Source organism: Erinaceus europaeus, chromosome 11, assembly GCF_950295315.1.
Source record: "Erinaceus europaeus chromosome 11, mEriEur2.1, whole genome shotgun sequence".
NCBI classification, from domain to species: domain Eukaryota; kingdom Metazoa; phylum Chordata; class Mammalia; order Eulipotyphla; family Erinaceidae; genus Erinaceus; species Erinaceus europaeus.
In genome coordinates this window covers 28,976,576-28,990,367 of record NC_080172.1, presented here as the reverse complement: position 1 = coordinate 28,990,367, position 13,792 = coordinate 28,976,576, and positions in this window count along the sequence as shown.

Sequence of the window (13,792 nt, the reverse complement as noted above, 5' to 3'; positions counted from 1 at the left end):
TTCCTTCCTTCCTTCCTTCCTTCCTTCTTTCCTTCCTATTTATGCTTCCAGGTTTGTCACTGGGGCTCAGTGCCAGCACTTTGAATCCACTGTTCCCAGAGGCCATTTTGTTTTCCTTTTTTTTTTTTTCCTATTGAATAGGATAGAGAGAAACTAAGAGAGGAGGGGAAGATAAAGAGGGGGACGAGAAAGACAGACACCTGCATACCTGCTTCACTGCCTGTGAAGCTACTGCTCTGCAGGTGGTGAACCAAGGCCTTGAATCAGAATCTTCCTGCAGGTGCTTGAGCTTAGTACTATATGCGCTTAACCAGGTGCACTACCACCAGGCCCCCTGCAATTTTTCTACATAATCCATAAATCTAAATTTTCTATGAAACATTTTATTTTAAATATAAACAAATCATTTGGATTTTATGAGCCAAATTGCACAAATCTATTGGTCATATATACTTCATGAATAACAATACTTTATGTGTGTGATGAGTGTGTGTGTGTGTGTGTGCTTTAACTGTTTTGGAGGCAAACATGAGAAAGATTCTTTTTTAAATATCTTTTTTGGACACAGTCTGAGGTGAAGCATGTTGAGGTGGCAATCGTTGCGTTGGTTAGGTTGTGATCGGTGGATGCAATATTATTTGGTTTGGATTGGGAGATGCATACGGGAAAGTGGGCCCTATCCAAGTGTTCCAGGACTGGGGGAAGTAGGGGCTCTATAGTGGAGATGTGAGGTTCCTGCTGTCTTAGGGTTCAAAAAGACAATCGATAGTTAATGTTAGTATCACATTATTTGGTAATTGGGTTAACTTTGAAAAGTCCTTTTGTTATGGTTTGCTATACAGTATCCAGTATCTTATATATAGCTGTGCTATTGGATGCTTCTAATCTTCTTGGTCTAGGCTTTGTCCAGAGACTTCACGTGTGGAATGACAACCCTTCAGCTTCATTACTTGGGTGAGACCTTTCCTTTAATAGTACACTCTAATTTCATCTCAGGTGGATCACCTTCTAACAAAGTCCCATAACCTAGATATACACCAGTTTCTGTGAGAGAGAGTTTATGTTCACACGTATCCATAAACTACTGCAAAATATATACCTGAAAGCAGAAGTACACTAGAGTTTGCACGAACACTTCCCTAACACTTCCTCTCCACTATTCCAAGCTTGGGATCCATGATTGCTCAACAATTTGTTTGGCTTCGTATGTTAACTCTCTTTTCAATCACCAGGTTCCAGATGCCACCAGGATGCTGGCCAGGCTTCCCTGGATTGAAGACCCCACCAATGTGTCCTGGAGCTCAGCTTCCCCAGAGACACACCTTACTGGGGAGAGAGAGAGGCAGACTGGGAGTATGGACCGACCAGTGAACGCCCATGTTCAGTGGGGAAGCAATTACAGAAGCCAGACCTTCTACCTTCTGCAACCCTCAATGACCCTGGGTCCATGCTCCCAGAGGGCTAGAGAATGGGAAAGCTACCATGGGAGGGGGTGGGTTAAGGAGATTGGGTGGTGGGAATTGTGTGGAGTTGTACCCCTCCTACCTTATGGTTTTGTTCGTTAATCCTTTCTTAAATAAAAAATTAAAAATATATATCTTTTTAAAAATATCTTATTTTATTTATTTATTTTCCCTTTTGTTGCCCTTGTTGTAGTTATTATTGTTGTCGTTGTTAGGACAGAGAGAAATGGAGAGAGGAAGGGAAGACAGAGAGGGGGAGAGAAAGATAGACACCTGCAGACTTGCTTCACCACCTGTGAAGGGACTCCCCGCTGGTGGGGAGCTGGGGGCTAGAACCTGGATCCTTATGCAGGTCCTTGTGCTTTGCATCACGTGCGCTTCACCCGCTGCTACTTACCAACTCCCATGAGAAAATTTTTTATTGGTGTTATTCAATAATATATACTAGGATATTTAATATTCATAGTTTACACTTTTATCTAAATTAGTAGATACATTAATTATTCAAAATATTCTATTTTAGAGCTGAGGAGATAGCATAATGGTTATTAAAACAACTTTCTTGTCTGAGGCTCTGAGGTCTCAGTTTCAATCCCAATCACCACCATAAACCAGAGATGAACAGTGCTCTGGTAACTGTCTGTCTCTTTGTATCTCTCTTTGATTAAAATATAATATTAAAAATAGTGTATTTAATTTTAATATTGAGATTAAAAGGTTATTCTTTAAGTTAATTTAATGACCTGCATTGACTTTATGGATAAAATGATCTCAACATTACCAAACATTTGAATTTATAATGGCATTTTATTCCCAAAACTTTTCCTTCATCTCTTTTCAGCATGATCAGAATCTATATTAAATTTTGATCTTAAGGGAACAGAAATATTAATTATAAAGTTGGAATGAAAACACATTTTTAAATCCTCCCCCACATTTCTCTTTTTCTCTTCCTATCTACCTTTCTTTTCTCAATTTATCTCTGTTCTATAAAATAAAAGTAGATTTATTAATAAATTAATAACCTTGAACAAATGGCTGCCAGGAATGGGTTTTTTGTTTAGGTATGGAGCCACAGAAGTAGCCCTGGTCCCTGATGGCAATAAAAGAGAAGGAGGGAGGGAGAGACTGGAGAGAGAGACAGAGAGAGAGAGAGAGAGAGAGAGAGAGAGAGAGAAACAACATTAAAAGTAGGGGTTGGGAGATAACATAATGGTTGCACGAAAAACTCTCATGACAGTACCATCATAAACCAGAGCTGTGTAGCACTCTGCTTGGAGGTGAAAACAAAGACATTTTGTTATTTATCTCCCCACAATTTAAGTTCTGTGCTCATGCACACATACACCACAAATGCATTCTTGCTAACTCTAAATGTTAAAATGGCTTATAAGTAATAAAATTTGTTAGAAGCCTCTAAAATGATAGACTACCTTAAGGAGTGGGTATATACCTGTGTACCTCGTTGAGGGCAGGTAAGGCGAGATTTACTATGTATCTATTATCTAGAATATTGGCTGACAGAGTCTCAAAATTATTTAATGGCTCAGTTAGGTTTTTTGATTTTTCATGGCATGTCTTTGCCAAGTTTTGGTTTTTTCTGCAAGTACACATATAAAATAACAACATAGGATATATTACTAGGAATTTCATTAGTAGAATCATAGCACTGTGGTAGGGCAGTAACACAAAAGATAGTCTCATAGGTCAGTCACACAGAGGATCTGAAGGTGACAAAGTAAGCTATTTATATAAAAAGAGTGAGGTGAACCAAATAGGTCATATGAATTATCTACACTAGAATAATAAAACAACTTTTCTCTCAGTGAGCTTTCTGAGTCTTCTGTGTTTGTTTCAACTAAAGATTGAAGGAATGCTGTATTACTTAAGTTCAAACCTTTCACTGACCTCTCAACTTTTACAGGATGCCTTAACAACTTTAGACATTCTAGTTATTGGTTCAAAGATAAAATGTTATGGGTGTGTACAGGGTTTGTCCCCTCAGTTGCAAATAAATTGAAGCAAAACTGAATTCAATTTAATTTTCTTCTAGCACAGTGTGTGATCATTGAGAATAGCAATTTTCAGTTCAAAGAAATTGAACAATGCTTTTTTAGATATTTTTTCTAGACATCTGTACTCCATAAGATATACTTCTATGATGCTTAAATCATATTTCTTATTATTCCCATAAGAATAAGGATTAGGGTACTAATGTAATTTTGACATTTGTGATGAAAATGTTTATGTGAAGAACATTTTCAGATGAGATTTCAGTGCATTTATCTCATTTCCACAACTAGTTCATGTAGTTATTAAATTTACTGTATATTTTTATTTCTAGTCTATAATGTCAAAGTCACCAGTTTTACTATTCGAAAACCACTGAAAAAGATAGATAAATGACATCTCTAATTCATGTAAAATTACAGCTTTCTCTGTATAGTTTCTATAGACTAAATACATGCCTTTTATTTTGCCATTTCTACTTTGATCTATACAGTAGAAGATTATGATGTTGCTGTCACAAAATAGAAAAACCAATCATGGGAAACCATTTTAAATTTAACTGGATTCCTAGATTTTAGATATTGTAGTCAAGTAAGAAGTATGAATGACAATGCCACAGTGAAGTCCTCAAACATCTACATCAGTATTATTAAAGGCTTTCAATAAAAGTTAGGATTCTATGACAGTGAATGACTCAGTGGTGGTAAATCAAAGATGTGTGTGTGTGTGTGTGTGTGTGTGTGTGTGTGTGTGTGTGTGTGTGTGTGTGTGTGATGTTGTGGGATCTACCCCACATATACTGAAACAGTGCTTTGGTTTTTCTTTCACTCAGTGAGCAAATAAATGAATGGATGGATAGATGGATGGATGGATAGATGGGTGGATGGATGGATGGATAGATGGATGAATCAATGAATGAATGAATGATAGAGGTAGTGAAAGAAAATATTTGAGGTTATTCTCAAATAGGAATATCTTCAAATTGAAATTTATTAATTTAAAAATGACTGGTCTAGTTAATCTCTTAAATACATTAAGATAAAGATACTTAATTTCAAATATGTATAATCATTTTGGGGGTGAGGTAATAATTTACAGTACAGTTTTTGACACGTGGGTTCAACTTCTCATCTTCACATGACAAGTGTCTGCAAAACACTCACTCTTCCAGGCTAGTTTCACTTCCAGCACTATGTATTAGGAACCCCAACATCATTCAATTTCTTCCATTCCCTTCCTTCCCCAGAGTTTTTTGCTTTGTACCATACCCAGTCCAGTTTTACTCTGTCTTTTCCTTTGCTGTCCTTGGTTTTTAAGTTTTATTTATTAGTGAGGTTATATGGTATTTGTCCTGATCTTTTGGTTTATCTCACTTAACATGATTCCTCAAAGTTACATTCAAGATAAGGCAAATAAGATGACATCATATGTGTGTGTGTGTGTGTGTGTGTGTGTGTGTGTATTCTTTTTTTTTAATTTTTACCTCCAGGGTTATTGCTGGGGCTCAGTGCCTGCATCATGAATCCACTGTTCCTGGAGGCCATTTTTTTCCCTTTTTTGTTGTCCTTGTTGTTGTAGCCTTGTCGTGGTTATTGTTGTTGTTGTTGATGTCATTCTTTGTTGCATAGGACAGAGAGGAATCTAGAGAGGAGGGGAAGACAGAGAGGGGGAGAGAAAGACACCTGCAGATCTGTTTCACCTCCTATGAAGTGACTCTCCTGCAAGTGGGGAGCCAGAGTCTCCAACCTTGATTCTTACGGGGGTCCTTGGCTTGGCACCAAGTGCACTTAACCCGCTGTGCTACCGCCAGACCCCATATATATTATTTTTAAAAATTAATGAATTAATTAATTAATTTAAAAAAGATACATTAACAAAACCACAGGCTAGGAGGGATACAACTTCACACAATTCCCACCACCAGATCTCCATATCCCATCCCATCCCCTGATAGCTTTCCCATTCTTTTTTTTTTAATTAATTTTTTTTTATTTAAGAAAGGACAAATTAACAAAACCATAGGGTAGGAGGGGTACAACTCCACACAATTCCCACCACCCAATCTCCATATCCCATCCCCTCCCCTGATAGCTTTCCCATTCTCTATCCCTCTGGGAGCATGGACCCAGGGTCGTTGTGGGTTGCAGAGGGTGGAAGGTCTGGCTTCTGTAATTGCTTCCCCGCTGAACATGGGCGTTGACTGGTCGGTCCATACTCCCAGTCTGCCTCTCCCTTTCCCTAGTAGGATGGGTCTCTGGGGAAGAAGAGCTCCAGGTGGGGTCTTCAGTCCAGGGAAGCCTGGCTGGCATCTTGATGGCATCTGGAACCTGGTGGCTGAAAAGAGAGTTAACATACAAAGCCAAACAAATTGTTGAGCAATCATGGACCCAAAGGTTGGAATAGTGGAGAGGAAGAGTTGGGGGGTTACTAGCTGCAAACTCTAGTGTACTTTTGCTTTCAGGTATATATTTTGAACTAGTTTATGGATACGTGTGAACATATGCTCTCTCTCACAGAACCTGGTCTATATCGTTTTGGGACTTTGTTAGAAAGTGAACCACCTGGGATGGAATTAAAGAATACTATGAAAGAAAAGGTCTCACCTGAGTAATGAAACTGAAGGGTTGTCATTCCACACGTGAAGTCTCTGGACACAGTCTGAGCTGAAGCATGTTGAGGTGGCAATCGTTGTGTTGATTAGGCTGAGATCGGCTGATGCAATATTATTTGATATGGATTGGGAGAGGCATGGGGCAAAGTGAGCCCTATTCCAAGGTTGCAGGACTGGGGGAAATATAGGCTCTCTAGTGGAGATGTGAGGTTCCTGCTGTCTTAGGGTTCAAAAAGACAATGGATAGTTAATGTTATCATCACATTATTTGGTAATTGGGTTAACTTTGAAAAGTCCTTTTGTTAGGGTTTGCTGTATAGTACAGAGTATCTTGTATGTAGCTGTGCCATTGGTTGCTTCTGATCTACTTGGTCTAGGCTTTAGAGAGAGTCCGCATATCAAATACACAGCCTATATATTAAAAAGACTCACTCTGTGTTTTAAAAATTTTGAGACATACAATTAATTTTCCCCCTCTCATATTAATTAACTAGTGATTTATATGACTACACTTTACTAGGAGTGTACATAAACACCATTCCCACCACCAAAAGACTGTGTCCCATCCCACCCACCCACCCCCACCCCCCACTGGCCCAGAAAGCTATATGTCTACCTCTCACCACAGGGTTTTTACTTTGGTGCCCTACTTTCAATTTAGTCAAATCAACAGAAGTTGAGAAAGAAGATCTGAAAGGGAAATTAAAAGCTTTCCCATTCTTTATCCCTCTGGGAGTAAGGACCCAAGGTCATTGTAGATTGAAGAAGGTGGAAGGTCTGGCTTCTGTAATTGCTTCCCCACTAAACATGGGCATTGACTGGTCAATCCATACTTCCTGTCTGCCTCTTTCTTTCCCTAGTAGGGTGGGTCTCTGGGGAAGCGGAGCTCCAGGACACATTAGTGTGAACATATGCTCTATCTCAGCAGACCTGGTCTATATCTAGGTTTTGGGACTTTGTTAGGAAGTGAACCACCTGGAATGGAATTAAAGAATACTATGAAAGGAAACACCCAAGTAATGAAGCTGAAGGGTTGTCATTCCACACCTGAAGATTCTGGACACAGTCTGAAGTGAGGCATGCTGAGGTGGCATTCATTGTCTTGATTAGTTTATGATGGGCAGATGAAATATTTGGTATGAAATGAGAGAAGCATGCAGGAAAGTGGGTCCCACCCTAAGGTTCCAGGACTGGGGGAAAAAACGAAAATGGAAATGTGAGGTTCCTGCTGTTTCTATACTGAAAATGTGAGGTTCCTGCTGTCTTAGGGTTCAAGAAGGCAGTAGATAGTTATTGTTATCATCTAATTATTTGGTAATTGGGTTAACTTTGAAAAGGCCCTTTTTAGGATTTGCTGTATAATACCCAACATCTTGTATATAGTTGTGCCACCAGTTACTTCTATTGTCCCTGGTCTAGGCTTTTGAGAGAGTCCAAATATCAAAGACTCAGCCTATGTATTAAAAAGACTCAGTCTGTGTTTTAAAAAGTTCAAGACATACAATCAAATTTCTCCTCATATTAATTAGTGATTTATGACTAAAATTAATAGAAGTGTACATAAACACCATCCCCACCACCAAAAGACTGTGTCCCATCCTACCCACCCACCCTCACTTCCCCACCCACCACCCCGGGAAGCTGAATGTCCACTCTCACCCTCACCACAGGGTTTTTAGCATCAAAAAAGTAAATGACTCCATCCAAAAATGGGCAGATATATGAACAAGACATTCACTTCAGTGGAGATCCAAAAAGCTTATAAACATGAAAAATTGCTCCAGGTCGCTGATTGTCAGAGAAATGCAAATAAAGACAACATTGAGATACCACCTCACTCCTATGAGAATGGCATACATCAAAGAGGACAACAGCAACAAATGCTGCAGAGGCTGTGGGGACAGAGGAACCCTTCTGCACTGCTGGTGGGAATGTAAATTGGTCCAGTCTCTGTAGAGAGCAGTTTGGAGAACTCTCACAAGGCTAGCCATGGACCTTCCACATGACCCAGTAATTCCTCTCCTGGGGATATACCCCAAGGATTCCATAATGCCCAACCAAAAAGATATGTGTACATCTATGTTCATAGAAACACAATTTATAATAGCTAAAACCTGGAAGCAACCCAGGGACAGATGAGTGGCTGAGAAAGCTATGGTATATATACACAATGGAATACGATATCAATAATAACAACAAAAATAACTACAACAATAAAAAACAACAAGGGCAACAAAAGGGAATAAATAAATATTTTTTAAAAAATAAATAAATAAAATTTAAAAGTTAAACATTTGCAAATGTATCTATCTTATAAAAGATGTGATTAATAAGTAAGAACATAGACACTGTTAGTAATGTTTGGGAAATGCAAAATAAGACTGTAAAGTTATCATGTTAATAAAACAGGAAGTATTAAAAGCTGATCTATTTTCAGGTCAACTACAAGTATTATAGGAATGCAGTCATTATGGTAAAGAATATGACTGTATGTTGCTACCTAATGTATACTATTTGATTCCAAAATCATACTTTCTGACATGAGTTCACTTGAATTTTGAAATGCCCCTAGTTCTCAGTCTCTTCCTTGCCTGTTAGCAAATCTAATGTGTTGTGACACAGCCTGTGAATAGGACTTTGGGATTGATTAGCACAAGGCTGAGGCTGAAAGTAAGAAAATAATTAGCATAAGGCTGTTGTCAGGACTGGACTTAAGGACACTCCAGGCAAAAGTCATCTCTCTCTGTTCTTGAGCTCCCATCTTGAGGCTCCCTGCTTTCCTGCCCTAAATGGCTGTTCCTCCCAGGACTTTTACATGTGTAGCTGAACTTTGGTAATTTGTGGATTCATGGGCCTAGCCTACTCTTACTTCTGCCTATAATTGCCTATCTTGCTGTCCCTAAAATACACCATTCCATACTGTTGTACCTCCATGTAATAGAGATAAATCTTTATTGTTTTAAGCCACGCCAAACAGCGGCAGCCACACTCCTTCTAATTTTATTTTTTAATTACTATACTTATGTATAGCACAAATCCTCAAAGAAACCAGACTACTATTTTTGCTTATTTGAAATCAAAGAATTGTATGTTTTTCATAACTCTGAAATTACTTGTATAACAAAATAATAGCCTGGCCCTAAGATGGAAGTGAGAATGTTCTGTAGACACCTACTATGGGGCGATAAGGAATTCTACCTATGTGTCAACAACTATATTGTAAATCATTAAGCACAAATAAAATGATTAAAAATTATTTAGGCTTTCTAGCAGGTGATGTGACCTAGTGGATAACACAGAATTTATATGCTTAAAGTCTCGGGGTTTGATTTCCAGCTTCATGCACGACAGAGCAGTATTCTAGTCTTCTCTCCCTCTCATAAAATAAATAAATTATAGGGACTGGGCAGCAGTGTACCTGGTTAAGCACACTGATTAACATGTTCAAGGATTAGATTTGAGCCCCTGCTCTCCATCTGCCGGGGTGGGGGTGGGGCACTTAACTAATGGTGAAGCAGGTCTGCAGGTGTCTGTCTTTCTCTCTCCCTCTCCATCTCCTCTCTCTTCTCAATTTCTCTCTGTCCTAGCAAAGTAAATAGAATGAAAAAAACAGAAAACAAAAGCAAAAAAGCTGCTGGGAATAGTGAATTCATAGTGCTGGTATCAAGCCCGAGCAATAACACAGGTGACAATTTTTTTAAAAAATGAGTCAATCTTTAAACTATATACTTTATTATCCAAGATATTTGGGGAAAAATTTTAGGGGGCGTGGGTGGTTGTGGACGTGGTTGAGCACACCTGGTTGACTGCACATGTTAGTGTATGCAAGGACCCAGATTCAAAGCCCTGATCCCCACTGGCAGGGGGAAAGCTTCAGGAGTGGTGAAGTAATGCTGCATGTGTCTCTCTACCTTTCTCCTTCTTTCTAATTCCCTTCCCTCTCAATTCCTGGCTGTCTCTTTCAAATAAATAAACATTAATTTTTTTTTAATTACTTTTTATTATTATTTTACTTATAAAAAGGAAACAATGACAAAAACATAGGATAAGAGGGGCACAATTCCACACAATTCCCACCACCGGAACTCCACATCCCATCCCATCCCTTGATAGCTTTCCTATTCTTTAACCCTCTGGGAGTATGGACCCAAGGTCATTGTGGGATGCAGAAAGTGGAAGGTTTGGCATCTGTAAATCCTTGCCTGCTGAACATAGGCATTGACAGGTCAATCCATAAGCCCAGCCTGCCTCTCTCTTTCCCTAGTGGGGTGGAGTTCTGGGGAAGAAGAGTTCCAGAACACGTTGGAGGGGTTGTCTATCCAGAGAAGTCTGGTTGGCATCATGCTAGGATCTGGAAGCTAGTGGCCAAAAAGAGAGGTAACATACAAAGCCAAACAAATTGTTGAACAATCATGGACCTAAAGGCTATAATAGTGCAGATGAAGATATGGGAGGTCTCCATTTTTTCATATTTATTTATTCCATTTTGTTGCCCTTGTTGTTTTATTGTTGTAGTTATTATAGATGTTATTGTTGTTGGATAGGACAGAGAGAAATGGAGAGAGGAGGGGTAGACAGAGAGGGAGAGAGAAAGATAGACACCTGCAGGCCTGCTTCACCGCCTGTGAAGTGACGCCTCTGCAGGTGGGGAGCCAGGGGCTCAAACGGGATCCTTGTGCCAGTCCTTGCGCTTGGTGCCACCTATGCTTAACTCACTGCGCTACTGCCTGACTCCCATCTCCGTTTTATAGATAGCTAGTACTCATATTTTAGTTATATTGCAAAGGACCTGTGGCTTCAGTAGTTTTTTTTTTTTTTTTTTTTTCTGAGCCTGAAATCTGATATGCAGGTAGATCCAAGTTATTGTCTGGGGAGATGTTGTCATGGCTGGAAAAGGACCAGAAAGCTGGATCAGGGAAGTGAGTGGCTTCCAAATATAGTAAAGGTGTATAAATATTGTTGACTGTAAACCCTATTGATTTTATCTGATCTGGGGCCCCTATTCAGCTTAGGAGCCCATGTGACCTCTGCATACATGTAGATATGAGCTGACATTCTGTGGTCATGAGTAGGAACATTACAAGCTGCCCAAATATCAGGACCTATCTTAGACCTCAGATGTATCATAGAGTATGTTGTCCAGTCTCCCTTCAGAGGATGGAACATTCACAACTGTTGTTGATCCAAGTTGAGAGCAAGGTCTTATGGGGGCCTAAGAGGTCTATTTTGCTGTTCCTGATAGAGATGACTGGTAACAATGGAGAGAGAATATATATACACAATATAATACTACTCAGATATTAAGAACAATGAACTCGTCTTCTCTGACCCATCTTGAATGGAGCTAGAAGGAATTTTGTTTAGTAAGCTAAGTCAGAAAGATAAAGACAAGTAAAAGATGATCCCACTCATAAACAGAATTTGAGAAAGAAGAGCAGAAAGAAAAACTCAAAGCAGGATTTGACTGAATTTAGAGTAGAGCACCAAAATAAAAACCTTGGATTGACGATGAGGGTGGATGTTAGGCTTCATGGGGCTAGGGGGAGGGGACTTTCGGTGGTGGGAATGGTGTTTATGTACATTCCTATTAATCTGTACTAATATAAATCACTATTTAATTAATATGAGAGGGGAAAATTGAATGTCTCAAACTTTTAAATGTACAGATAATAGGCTGAATCTTTTAAAAGCTTAGAATAGGGAGAACAGAAGCAACTGGTGGCAAAGCTATATACAAATAATTTCAAAGGACATAAATTATGGTGATGCTGTGTATTATACAGCAAATCCTAACAAAGGGATACTACAAAGTTAACCCAATTGCCAAATAATGTGATTATAGCAATAACTATCTATTGCCTTCTTAAACCCTAAGACAGCAGGAACCATCCTCTTCCTCTATAGAGCTTATATTTCCCCCCAGTCCTGGATCCTCTAGAGTGGGGCTCACTTTCCTGAATGCTTCCTTCAATTCATACCAAGAAATGTTGCATTCCAACCTAATCAATGCAAGAGTACCATCTCAGCACGCTTCACTTCAGACTGTGTCCAGAGAGGTCAGGCATAGAATGTTAACCCTTCAGCCTCATTACTCGGGTGAGACCTTTCCTTTCATAGAATCCTCTAATTCCATTCCAGGTGGTTCACCTCCTAACAAAGTCCCAACACCTAGATGTAGACCAGGTCCCATGAGATAGAGCATATGTTCACATGTATCCATAAATTAGGGTAAAATATATAACTGAAAGCAAAAGTACATAATAGTCTGCAGTGAGCCAGTATAAAGTTCATAAGAAATAGTGTCTACTTAAGACTTAGATATCCTCCTCATCTACTTCCTATTACACCTCCCTCACTCACTCCAAAGCTAACATTATCAAAGCAAGGACTGCAGAAGTTGAATAAGGGCGAGAGACTGGCATACTTTAATGATGACTCTTTAGTCACTATCAGGCCACCCCATCAGCTGGGGCTCTAGTTGGGGAGTCCTGAGATTCCCAAACAGACATGATGGGACTAGACCTTGAATAAAAAATTACTTATTTAAAAAAATAAAAAGACAATGAGGAAATTGAAATATTTTAACAAAACTGAACATCTTAAGTTATTTTTTTAAATTTTATTTATAAAAAGGAAACACTGATAAAAACCATAGGATAAGAGGGGTACAACTGCACACAATTCCCACCACCAGATCTCTATATCCCATCCCCTCCCCTGATAGCTTTCCCAAGATCATTGTGGGTTGCAGAAGGTGGAATCCTGGCTTCTGTAACTATTTCCCCACTGAACATGAGTGTTCACAGGTTGATCCATACTCCCAGCCTGCCTCTCTCTTTCCATAGTGGGGTGGGGTTCTGGGGAAGAAGGCTCCAGGACACATTGGTGGGGTCATCTGCCCAGGGAAGACAGTTGACATCATGGTAGCATCTGGAACCTGGTGGTTGAAAGAAGAGTTAACTTATAAAACCAAACAAATTGTTGACTAATCGTGAACATAAAGGCTAGAATATTACAGATGAAGATTTGGGGGTCTCTGTTTTGTAGATAGCTAGTAGTCATATTTTAGTTATATTCCAAAACTCCCATGATTATACTAGCTGTTTTCTTTTCTTTTTTTTTTTTTTCCTGAGCCTAACATCTGATATGCAGGTGGACCCAAGTTATTGTCTGGGAAGATGATGTCATGGCTGGAAAAAGGACCAGAAAGCTGGATCAGGGAAGAGAGTAGCTCCCAAATATGGGAAAGGTGTATAAATATTGTGACTGTAAACTTCATCTATTGGATCTGATCTGGGGCCCATATTCAGCTTAGGAGTCTATATGACCTCTGCATCCCTATGGATTTGAGCTCACATTCTGTGATCATCAGTAGGAATATTAAAATTTAATCTTTTGTGATGAGAATAATCACTGTCCTACAATTAAAAATATTAACATAAAGAAAACACTTAGTTCTTCTAACATTAAAGCACTAATATGTATAGAAATTTTAATTATGTCTAATTATCTATAATTAATCATTTGAACAGTTCACCAACTTTAAACAGTAGGAAATAGTAACATATAATATTTTGCCAAAATAATTATAAGGAGATAATTGAGTAGTAGGCATTTACTTTGATAAATGAAAAATGTATTGGATATTTTCTTGCATATATGGAAAGTTTATATGTCTAATGTTATTTTAAATAATTTATTTCATCAA